Source organism: Calonectris borealis, chromosome 5 (genome assembly GCF_964195595.1).
Source record: "Calonectris borealis chromosome 5, bCalBor7.hap1.2, whole genome shotgun sequence".
Classification (NCBI taxonomy): Eukaryota; Metazoa; Chordata; class Aves; order Procellariiformes; family Procellariidae; genus Calonectris; species Calonectris borealis.
This window is the reverse complement of record NC_134316.1, coordinates 2,371,837-2,383,912: the sequence shown is the minus strand read 5'-3', so window position 1 is coordinate 2,383,912 and position 12,076 is coordinate 2,371,837. Positions and strand designations below refer to the sequence as shown.

General features: G+C 42.0%; 1 protein-coding gene across 2 annotated transcripts in view; it reads left to right on the top strand.

Moving 5' to 3' along the window:
• MDGA2 (MAM domain containing glycosylphosphatidylinositol anchor 2) overlaps positions 1-12,076 on the top strand; it is a 388,607-nt gene that overhangs the window by 157,043 nt on the left and 219,488 nt on the right. The gene's annotated exons all lie outside the window — the stretch shown is intronic.

Genomic DNA, 12,076 nt, shown 5'->3' with positions numbered 1-12,076 from the left:
TCTGGCCTTAAGTTCTGTTGGTAGCATTTCATACCGAGCTGCCTTCTCAGCTGAGCTGCCAACTCTCTCTTGTCAAGATTTCTTCTCTTTTCTCACTGCTACCCCCCTTCTCAATTCTCCCACCTTTCAACCAAAATAAAATGTCATCTCCTTTCTTTGTCGTCACAGCTGAAACAAGTTAAATCTCAGCATCCCACTCTCATTTTTAGCTCAATGAGATTGTAAGGTGTAATTCAGCATGTATGAGTGTTGGTTCCTGTGGAAGGAAGATAAAGCACAACTAATGTTACTGGATCACTGAGATTTGGGTTTAATTCAAAAAGATGTCTGGAAATAAGGCGGGTGTTCATCTTCAATCTCGGAGGGATGCAATGCAGGCTGTGCTGTAGGAAATGCTGATAAGGTCCAATGCGAACGTGAAGGCAGAGCCCAGTGGTCATCAGCTTTCAATATTTAGAAGGGATTTTTCTCAGAGTCTCTTTGTGCACCAAGTCTGCTATCAGTGGTGTTTGAAGTACAGCATAATTTTTCCGGATTACGTTTTACGAAGTTTTTAAAATGGGAACTAGTTTAAGTAAACAGACTGATATTGCATTGCAGGAAATCAATAACCTCGGTGCTATTTGCAGAAGACAATGTAGTGGAAAAAGAGCCATTTAAACCCAGCGTTTTATGATGTTCAGTTAAGTGGATTTAATTTGTTCAAGCAGAGGTGGGCCAGAAACGTGCCTGGGTTGCTGTCGGAGCGCAGGATGGTGCAGCGGCCGCGCGGTGCGAGCGGTGGCATCTCTGCCTCTGCAGGCTTGAGCTTTGCTGGAGGAGGGAAGGCAGTGCTTTGCATGCTCCTGCAGGAGCAAAGAACTGAGGATCCACAAAACTTTGCACTTAGCCCTTGGAGGTACAAGCGTGTTCTGGAAACAAAGTTGTTTTTTCAGTTTTTGTGCAGAAGGAAAACAAGTGCATTTTTCTTTCTATGGATGGCTCATCCATACTAAAAGTGTGTGGGTCTCTGCCTCGTAGGATTCGCCATCTGCACAGAAATAGCTTTGTGTTGCAATTCTATTTTCGCCACGCGTGCAGCCGTGCTGGCGTCAGCGACTGCTGCTTTTGTTTTCTCGTTTGCAGATGCGTTTATTTGTGACACTTGTCAGTCAGTTTAAAGGCTGCATGTCTGCCCAAAAATATCTTCCCTAATTTTTGTTGCAGGAATTAGTCAAGATTCCTGTTACTGAAAGACCAGAAGAGAAACGTTTCTTCTGTCTTTATCAGTTTACTTGTTGTAAGTCTCTGGCAGCATTTTGAGCTCTGTAAAGCTCTTTCTCTTGAATACTCTGTTTCTCCCACGGGTCTTGCAGGCCAGTGAAATGAGTAGAGATGGAGAGAATGAGGAGCAGAAGCAATACCTGAAAGGATTGTTATAAAAGGAAAAAGGCATCAATTTTAAACTGCCTGGATTTCAAGATGACTTTGTCGCTTTGAGACACGATTCTATTATGAAAAGTGACTTTAAAGTAGAAAAATCCTGTTTAGCAGCCGCTTTTTCCTCTCTCTGTTTAGACTTCAGTCTTCTGAGTTTAATGACAGAAACACATTTTTATGCTTTTTTGCTCTTGAGGGAGACAAGTAATTCTGGGAACGGGGGAGCTGATGGCTTTTGATTTCCCACTGCTGCTTGTGCTGTGGTTGAACAGCAGCTCCTCAGACCTCCATCCTCCTCTAACACCCTCCCACATCCCCAACCCCAAACTGGATGAAGGCATCATCTCTGGGTGCCAGGAGGTGGGGATGGTACCACTCCTGGGCTGGCAGCGTGCCTGTACCGAATTTGGGTAAAACTGGGCTCTGAAAAGTTGTGCAGGGAAGACCAGAAGCCATGTAAGGCACTTCGCATGCAAACTGGGCTAGTAAGAGTTGTTTAGGGTAAGGTTGGGTTTTTACGTCTTTGGACACTGTGAGGACAGTGCATTGGTTGCAGTTGTGCAGAAGTGCTGGGTGATGGAGGTCCAGTACCAGGTGATGGTTTGCGCTATAGAGCTGGTTCCTGGTGGTGAGCACAAGGAGGAGATTTCACATCCCCCAGTACTCCCGGTAAAGTCCTTCTGCACTGCTGACTTTGATTTAGTGAAACGTCTTGGGTAGATGATGTTTTGCATAAACATCTTAAGCTGAGCAAATGGAAAGTGATTTCTAATCCATTTTATTACTACCTTAACTTTGCCTCTTATGTTGAAAGTTGATCTGCTATCGAATTTCAGTCCGTCATGTATGTTTTAAAGATGTTGATTGCTTTTCCCTGATTTTTCATTTGGTATTGCAAATTTGCTGAGCATATCACTTGCACTCTTGAGCATGTTTCTATTCCTTTAATGAGTACTGTGGCTTTTCTCTATACCCTTGCCAGTTCTTCAACCTCTTCCTGGGGTATAACCCTCAGAGTGGTACTGTCGCCTTAGCCTTTATTCCAAGGGCAGTTGTAGAAGCTTCAGGCAGAGACAATGTAAAACTCCTAATCTATCTGATTATTTTCTACTTTATACAACTGAAAAAATCTCTCAACTTTTTGGTTCACTGTTAGTTCAGAGTAATGGTGGGACTGGCATGGAGCACACGGTTAGCTGTGGTACCACCTCCCCGTCCCCAGTCCTTTTTAGTAATTGCAGCTTCTGAGAAGTGCACAGGATGGTGACCGCCTAGGAGGTAGCCTCTGCAGAGCATCACTGGAAATACCTTGTCCATGGACCCAGTTCTCTTCTTTACAACTCTTCCAGTGACTGGCCTCCAGGTTATCAGCTCTCTTACCGTAGCATTGTTCTTGTAACTCATGTGAGCTTGATTATACCAGCCTTTCTTTTTGAAAACTGTAAGGATTTTAGATCATTTACTGTACCTGTATGGCAACAATAGCAACTTATTCTGTCACTGGGGACAAAAAAGTACTATGATTTAGATTGACCCACAGGGGAAATAAGTGTCTAGGTGTGAATTTCACAGAGTTCTCTGATGGTCTCATCACCAAGCTTAGTTCTGTGCTAGTGGCAGTAGCTATAAGTTACAAAATATCTTGTGTTTATTTGCCTTTAAACCATTTAGGAACTATATTGAATGAATTTCCACGCATTTAAGTTATGAGGACATGTTTATGACTCTGGTAGTTTAACGTGGTATACCAACATTGGAAGGCCACCATAAGAATTAATAACTAGGGATTCAAATGGTGCTATGTCTGCCTCATTCTGCCCTTAGATTATTTTCTTTATTATGAAGTTGAAAAGTTGTATTTCATTTTGAAGCAAATTAATACTGAATAAAAAAGCTGAGAGAATAATAAATATACACCATTCTCAGATGTTTGGATCATTTAATGAAACTCATTGAATAGTTTAGTTGATGGACAGTAAATAATTTCCCATCAGGAAGGCATAAACGTGCAAGACCCTTGTAAGTCCTACAGCTATTGACAATTTTAAAATGATACTGACCTCAGTAGAAACGAGGCTCTGTGCAATCCATTGAACTCAGTCCTTCCCAGTTAATGCGACAGAAAGTATTTTCCTGCCATGCAGAATGAAAAAACTCCATCCTTCAGTGAGGTATTTATAGTAAAATGTGTATTGATTATTCCATATAAAAGTGCTAATTTTTTGAAGCAGTGAAACATCTGAAACTCATAAGGAAAAACATTATAGTCAAAGGATAGGATAAATTGCTGCAATTAATCATTTAGCAGGTTACTCAAAGATGTTTTAGAAAGTACGTATAGATGTTTCCCCAGACAATACCTTTTCATAAAAGACTGATTCAACTAAGCAAGATGCTATAGGAAGGATCTAAAGCAAGGTTGTTTTACCAATTTACCTAATTTATTTACAATGATTGCAATATTATTTTCTTCAGGATCCGCTCATTAATTTCCTCTTAAATTGTTCAGTGATCACTTAAAATTTCTTCACTTATATCCAGTTAATCTTTAGGTTTTCAGGCTTTGAGCGTAAGAAATCCTTCCTCTGCCCTTCCAAAGCCAAATTCTTAATTCTTGGCATTTAGATGACTTAGACCTGTGTGGTGCCTAATTTTCAAGAGTTTTGATGACAGCATGTAGAAGTCTGGGTAGAACAACTGAGTCACGAGCCTTTTAAGTTTAAGAACAGTGAAGTAACCTTTGCTGCCTTGAAATTGTAGCACGGGAGAAACTGTGTTTAAAAATATAGTTCTCATTGAGGAAACCCTCTCTGAAAGTCGAATGGACAAATAACCTGAAAGACCAAAACAAAAAAATGGTATATTCTTTGTTTGGGGCATGTCCTTGCCTAAAGCACATCCTTTCCTTACCTTACTCCACCATGCAGGTCTGGACTACCCCATCATCGTGTCTGCTGCCTGGTGACGTGTCTGCTCCATCAGCTCATGGGCTGAGCCGTGGTGTGGTAAAGCTCCAGAAATGCCTTTGTAGCATTTAGTACATAAATTAATGTCAGCTCCGAGGGGAAGTTTGTAGCGAGTGTAGAACCTTGGATTTGTTGCCAGCTTTGGTCTTTTTTGGGTGGCTATTCTGTTCCTTCACATCTGGGAGATTGCTACTACTGCTAATAGGAATTTAAACAAATTTGGTCTGCTTGAGTAGTGTATATATATCCCATTGCTACATATTAGTCTGTTTTCTGTCTTCAGACTTAAAAGTGGAATTCAAGCCTGCTGTTTTCTTTAGCGGCAACGTGTGATCAGCCGTTACCCTGTTGTATGTGACATGCAAGGTGCTTGGCCTGAGGTGATGGGGAGATACGACGATGTTTCACATGATTGCTATGGAAGCTTCCCGACGCAAAGAGGAGTTGGAGTTGCTGTGCTGCATTTTGCCCAGTGTACCCATGAGATGTGTCATTTGTGCGCACAGGGTGTCAGTTCATACAAAGCTCCTGGCTTTGGGATGTTAAGTTACACCGGTGGGATTTGAGTAACTCTTGGGTAACTTGGGTTTAGGTCTAAAATAGGAATTGTCTGTCTTCCACAAATGCAGGAAGTTCAGAGGTGAAGGAATAGTCAGCTTAGGTATACTTTTTCTCACGTTGTCAGATGTTGAGGTCTTCAGTTACTCTCTTGACCCTTTGATTTATTGCAAGTTACCATTTTGGAGTCACAAGACTATGGTCTTCATCCGTAGACTCCAGCCACAACGTTGCTATGACTGGTATGTTTTGGGCTGAAGTGAACTGTGAACAAAGCACTAAAGTTCTTCCGTAGCACTTGATTGCTTGTAACTTTGTGGCTTTAATGCTGATTTTCTCTGTAATTAATAACCACAATTTTTTCTCTGTTAGAGAATAAAAGGAAGTCTTTTTTTCCTTTGTGTTATAGCAATCAAGCTGGAAAATAACAATTTCTCTGTGATCTCTGGCACTGAATCAGAACCGATCATGTTCTGCATGTTAACAGTTACTGTCACAGATTGCTTTTAGTTAGATGAGTAAAAAATTGTGCTTTTGCATGTCAGCCCACTGAAGCATTAGTACGTGTGTAAACATAAGCACACGAGTTGTCTCATAAAGGCAAGAGCACCAGTCGCATGCCTAGCCTCAGGACAGTGCTCAGTTTTCTCCCTCGTGTTTCTCTGAAGTTTGAGCAGTCCAGGTATGGAGCAATGAAACCCAATGTTTGTAGATGACTGCATCTTGGCTACTGCAAACTTGAAGAAAAAAATTTGGAAACCAAAGACTCTTGAGTTCTGCATTTGTTTTGCACTGATAACAGCTTCCAACCCTCTCCAAGGTAGAGGATCATCATTTCTGACAGTAAGCAGGGCTTGCTTTGGGTCGGCTGCTTTACCACTCTAATACTCCACATAAGAATTTTTGAACAATGAACAGTAATTTACCTGAAGCCATTTTCAAGCCCAGTATTTCACACATTATCACGTGAAATAAATAGGAAGAGAATTTTTCATACCACTGTTGCATATTGATAGCCTGTAGCAATAACTATTCCAGTAACCACAGACGTTTTGTACCCTGCGCCTCATTGGGCATGCTGCATCATGCCGCCTCTGGTTTGCTAAAAATCAAAATGCAACATCCCCCTCCCATTTAATTTAGGTATATGTAGCTAATCCCGTAATTTGGACATGTGAATGCTTTCCTTTCATGTATGGTGAGGATGACCTGGTGAACATGTGGGACATTTCTGAGAGTAAACGTGTCCTTGCAAAAGTACGTGCAAGGTGGTGTCCTGCAGTGGTGGTGTTTTAGATTAGTGCTGTCTCTCCTGTCTTGTGGGCGTGGTGCAGGAATAGCTTCAGGTGACCAGGGGAAGGATATTTAGAGACCCTTGGAGGTGTACATTTGATGTGACTATCCCCTGAGTCATCAAAGGCCCTGCAGATGCGTTTGCCTGGACACAGGTGAGAGGGCACCCATTCAGAGATGGAGCTGTTGGAGTCACCCTGTGATGGTCTTCGTGCCGAGGACATGCAGTTCTGCGCAGAAACCTGAACAACTTGCTCTCCGCTGTGAACCTGTGCCCATGTAAGTCTGGTACAAAAGCCATCTGCCAGTCCTGCAGTGGTGGTTTACATCTGCCTTGCAATCATTTGGCTCTGCGCCTTGCTTGCGGGAAGGGAAGGGAGAGCTCATTGAGAAAAAGGCTATTTTGGGTCAATGCGTGTTCCACTTGTCTTGTTGCATATAGGTATGAATAGTCTTTCCTGGTGACAGACAATGAAAAGTTGGATCCAATGCACTCTCCTGGATGTTTTATTTGTTTCTTTCTCTTTTTTTGTGTGTGTTTTATAGGGTATTTTTTTATTTTTCTTTTGGTTTTTTTTGGTTCATTGTCTAACAGAGCAGCATACGGAGATCTCCACAGGGCTGTGGCTAGACCCCAGGCTGGCCCATTTAAAACCAGCTTGCGTGTACCTCATAGGGCACTGAGGTCTGCAGTGTGGTCATATCCCCACTGTACAGAAGGAAGAGGTCAGGAGAGATGCGTATGCTCAAAACTGCTTGTCCTGGTTTCGGCTGGAATAGAGTTAAATTTCTTCCTAGTGCTGTGTTTTGGGTTTAGTATGAGAAGTGTTGATAACACACTGATGTTTTAGTTGTTGCTAAGTGCCCTATCAAGGACAGCTTCCATGCTCTACCAAGCAGAGGCTGGGAGGAGGGAGCATAACTGGGACAGCTGGCCCAGCTGACCAACGGGGTATTCCATACCATGTGACGTCATGCGCAGTGTATGAATGGTAGGCGTGTTCCAGGACGTAGCGATCCAGGAAGTGACTTGGTTATCGGTCAGCGTGGGTGGTGAGCAATTGCATTGTGCATCACTCATTTTGTATATTCTATCATTATCATCGTCGTTGTCATCATCATCATCATTATTATTATTTTTTTTCCCCCCCTTCCTTTTCCATTCTATTAAACTGTCTTTATCTCAACCCACAAGTTTTTCTCACTCTTACCCTTCCGATTCTCTCCCCATCCCACTAGGTGGGGGGGGCGGGGTGGGTGAGTGAGCGGCAGTGTGGTGTTTGGCTGCCTGCCGGGTTAAACCACGACAGTGCTTCAGATTAGTTTCCTTAACTAAAGGAGCAGAAGTCACTTTCTCTTTCCTGGCCCAAAAAAGGTCTTATGTGTACTATATCCTCGGTGTTTATCGTGAAGGCAGTGAGTGCTTCTTGCCTTCAGTAGCTGCTGCCCCAGCCATTGCTTTCCTGAGAACAAAAATAATCTAATGGAAAAATAAATTGAAGGGTTTATTTTCCTTTTTTTTTGGAGGAGGGGTGGTAGGTATGCTTAAGATGGCTCTTTCCAAAGGCTCTGATGTCTTTAGGCATGACGAAATGTTCCAGCACATCCCAGTGAAGTTGGGCAAAGATCTCTTTTATGGCTGTTTGCAGGCAAAGGAGGACTTTGACATCCTATGAAGCAGGGATTTGGGGATTATAAAAGTGATCAGGAGGTTCTCCTCATCCTTGCTTTCTTAACGATGTTAAGAGAACAGCAACTGCAATCAATGGCAGTGAGATGCAGTGCCAAGCCCCAGCGCGGGCACTGGGTATATTTTAAGGCATGTATTTACTTGCAGTTGCTGCATTAGGCAGATTTCAGTGTAAGAAAAAGATTGTCAAAACCTCATTTTCCACCAACTGCTTCCATGGAAGAAAGAAAAGGTTCCACTGCAAAATGTTGGGTTTTTTTTGGTTTGGTTTGGGGTTTTTTTGGCAGGGGGTGGTGGTTATTGTTTTGAATCAGGCAAAATGTTTTGTATTCAGAGTAAAGATATTTTAATGTTTGTTGTCTTAACCAAGACAGTATTTAAAACAGAAGTGTTTTGTTTTTAAAATGTCAAAATTAAGTATTTTTCTTATTCTGCTGTTTTCTTTTTGGGCATGAGGAGTTTGCTGAAGCTGAGAAAAGTTATGCAAAATATTTTCAGAGTTTTTTTTTAATCTGCGTTTTTAGTCTAAAAATGTTAAGTCTATGACTCCTACTGAAGTTGCAGGATGGCTCACTGAGAAAACTGAAGCTGTAGGGTGAAATATGACTGCGTGTCTCAGGGCATCTGCTTAAGTCAATAAAATACTGTCAAAGATATTGATGGTTAGAGAACTTATGGGCATATACAAATCAGACAAGTACATAGGTCAGGATATGGCTAGATGGGTCATAACTTACTAAGTTTTAAAAGTTGAATAATTTTTGATTGAGTTGTTCATAAATCATTTTTTACTTCTGCATGTTTTGCAAGAAAAAAGAAAAGCAAAGAAAAAAAAGAAAAGAAAGAGATATTTGATAAATAAAGACCATAATGGTATGAGCAGAGCCATGACAGTACATGGGTGGGATTCCCAAATGTGCATCGAAGTAACAATGAGTACTTTGGAAAATTGCATCCTTTGAAGCCAGTGAGCGTGTGTCTCTGTAATGGATTAACATTTGTTAGTCTGATTTGCGTACGCCATGATGTGTGGAAGTAACTTCTTAATTAAAACTCTGCATTATGAGCAAGAATGGTTTTGACTTCTTGGTAGAACAGAATTTATTTACTTCCCATGTTATCCGTGCTATCTGAGTAGACACGCAGAGCCCGCAGTGTTACTTCTGCGCTAGAAACTGGGAGGTTTCAGGCAGAAGAGCAGCTTACGAATAGCAAACTGATAAAATGCATCGGGGTGAGCAATTGTTTTGTGCCGCGTTATTTGAGAATACTGGAGTATCTGAACTATGTGAATATACAATCTAATGCTTTTTTTTTTTTTTTTTTTTAAAGCTAGTAATCTAGAGGCTTTCTGAATCCTCTGCCATAAAGGATTGTGGAAGCTGCTTTGGGATTTGAGGCTGATACCTGCCACAATGTCCCATGAGCCTGTGGTCCCCCCTTTGCCACCGCTCCCCACCTTGAAAATGGGATAAAGTCAGTGCCGTGGCAGAAGTTGCTCTGAAGGTCACTGCGTTAAGCAGTGATGAGGGCTTGGGCACTAGAGCCGTGAGATGCTCCATCTCTAAGGATGGGATCTGATGGTCTCAGTCTCTTAAACATCATTAGAGGCCCAACGCATGGACTGGAGCTTGCAGTGGGTGAAACTGCTGAGGACCCCTCTGAAGAGGTTTTCAGCCTCAGACATCTGGCTTTCCCGTGCCCAATTTTTTTGATTACTGCATTAGCATAGTGTTTGAGAGTCATCTTTCTTCACAGTGCATTCAATAAATTACAGTGCAATATTGATCAGCATGGTTTTGTTTGTTGAGTTAAAGCTAAGGTAAATAATGAACTGAAGTTAAATCAGATCGGTGACATTCCTGGTGGATGTCTTTTGGGAGAGAACCTAGCGGACAGTATTCCTTTTATTCTTCAGGGATCTCTACATACACTACCAAATTAGTTAATTTGTTAAAATTGCTCCTCTTTCCTCTGAAACATACATGCATATATTTTTTTTCTAAAGCTGAAAAGTCTACTTTTGTTGACAGCCAAACTGTATCTTGTTAAAATTCCTTATAAGAAAGAGAAGATACATCAATGTCAAGATGCTGTGGAGGGGGAAGACTTTTGCATTCATAAAACAGATAAAACTCTGACAGTTTCTTAGTAAACTTCACTGTATTTTTTTGTGTAAGTTATGTAACGTTACCAGTTACATAGATGCTTAATCTAAGTTACATGTTCATTCGACAGGGGAGACGGCCTTCCACTGGAAACTTTTTGTGGGAGAGGAAGGGGAGGAAGAGAGAAGTCATGCTATTGTTTTTTTTTTCCAGTTAAAAATCAAACAGAGCTGTTTTTACAATTCTGATTACATAAAGGGAAATAAAACATGCAAGAGATTCAGTGAACATCTTAAATACTGTTTTAAAATAATTCTCAAGCATTTGAAATATATATGATAAAATTGTATTCTGCAGCGTGTAGAAGCTGAGTGTGTGTTCCAAAATTATCCTGCAGCACATTTATATGGATGCTTTAAAAAGCCCCAGAGCCAAGAGTTTAGAATAGAAGTACAGACAGATTGAGACTGGTAAATATAGCAGTGCTAATAGCGTCTCTCTCACGTGCAGGTCGAATGTTGTAGATGCGGAGTTTGGCATATTCGCTTTGTCCCAGAGCAGCAGAACCGTGTGAGAGTTATGCAGGTCACCTGGCAAGAGGGCAAAGCCAGTTGGGCTTATGAATTTAACAAGCCAGAAAGAGATAAAAATTTTTTTGAAGTATTGTTTGCTGTAATTTCAGCCTCTGAAGCCAACGCCTGCTCTTGTTTTAAGGGGAGGAGAATTTACATGGGCTACAGCTGGTCATGAATTTTTCAGTTCAGAGCCTTTTGTAGAATATCCCTCCTGTCCAGGAGAAGTTCCCGATGAGAGGAAGGCTGGCCTCTGCCCACCTTGTGCAGGTTACTGGGATCCAGACCCCAGTTCTGGGTCACGACTGGGAATGGTGGAAGTGAAGTGTCTCTGCACCCTGGGAGAATGATCTCCCTCCAGTCAAGGAAACCCTTAGAGCCACCTTGGTGCCCACCAAGGGCCACCCAGCTCAGCCATGGGATCTTCCTTCACATGGGAGAGGGCTGGAAGCACAGCGTGTCCAGCTCGGGCTTGGCTGGGCACGGAGACAGGCACTTGCTACTGGTGGCAGGCGTGCTCTGCCTGAGCTGCCAAGGCTGCAACACCTTGTCCAAACGAAGCCAATACCAGCTCAAGGTTGCTTGTGGACAGCCTGCCTAGCAGGTCCCAACAGATCAGTGTCTAAATGCTGTTCGGTAAATCATGGCTTCACTGACTACTTTTGGCAATCTTTGCGGACCATAGCCTGGGAACTAATAACCAAATATTTATTATCTTGTCTTGTGTCAATCTCATTTTTATCAATGACTACAGAATTTTTGGTCTTCATCCTGGCATAGAGTTAGTGGATGGGTTTGAGAAGAGACAGCTTCAGAAGATATGTAAACTCCTCTTTATGCAAGTATCCCACTTGTGGCCTCTATAGGCAAGAAAAACCTACCATTTAAAAAAGCAGTTTTGGTCTGGAACTGAACGTTGCTTGTCCTGGTCATTGAATTAGTGTGAGCTGAAAGAGGAGGAGGTACCCTGGGAGTCTCTGGAGGTCTGGTGCATTTTATGAGATAACTCACTCCACTGAGTCATGCAGGCAAGGACTCGGGACATCAAGCATGGGTGTTAGCAATGTGCGTATCCACCTCTGTGCAGCTGTTGGTTGTAGTGAGCCGTTACTGGCATTTTTATGGTTTTGGAATTAAAAAGCTCTCTTTAAAAAGTCTTTACTTTTGCAAAATAATTACCAGAGTAAAGGAATCTGTAACTGCTGTAAATTACATTAAAAAACCCAAACCACCTATTTGAAGAAAGAGATGTTAGTAGTTTGTTGCAGTTCAAGCAACTGATCATTTGACTCCTTAAAATTGCATTTTATTGCTGCTGAACGATAATCCATCAGTCGTTTTGAAGGTGCTTTCCAGCGTGCCCTCATCTTCCATGAATATGATTTCAATGAACAGTATCCATGTTCAGTGCAGGAGTACAGCCGCCTTTTCTGGTGAGCTCTGCTTGTTGCCATTGATGGGGAATTCTTC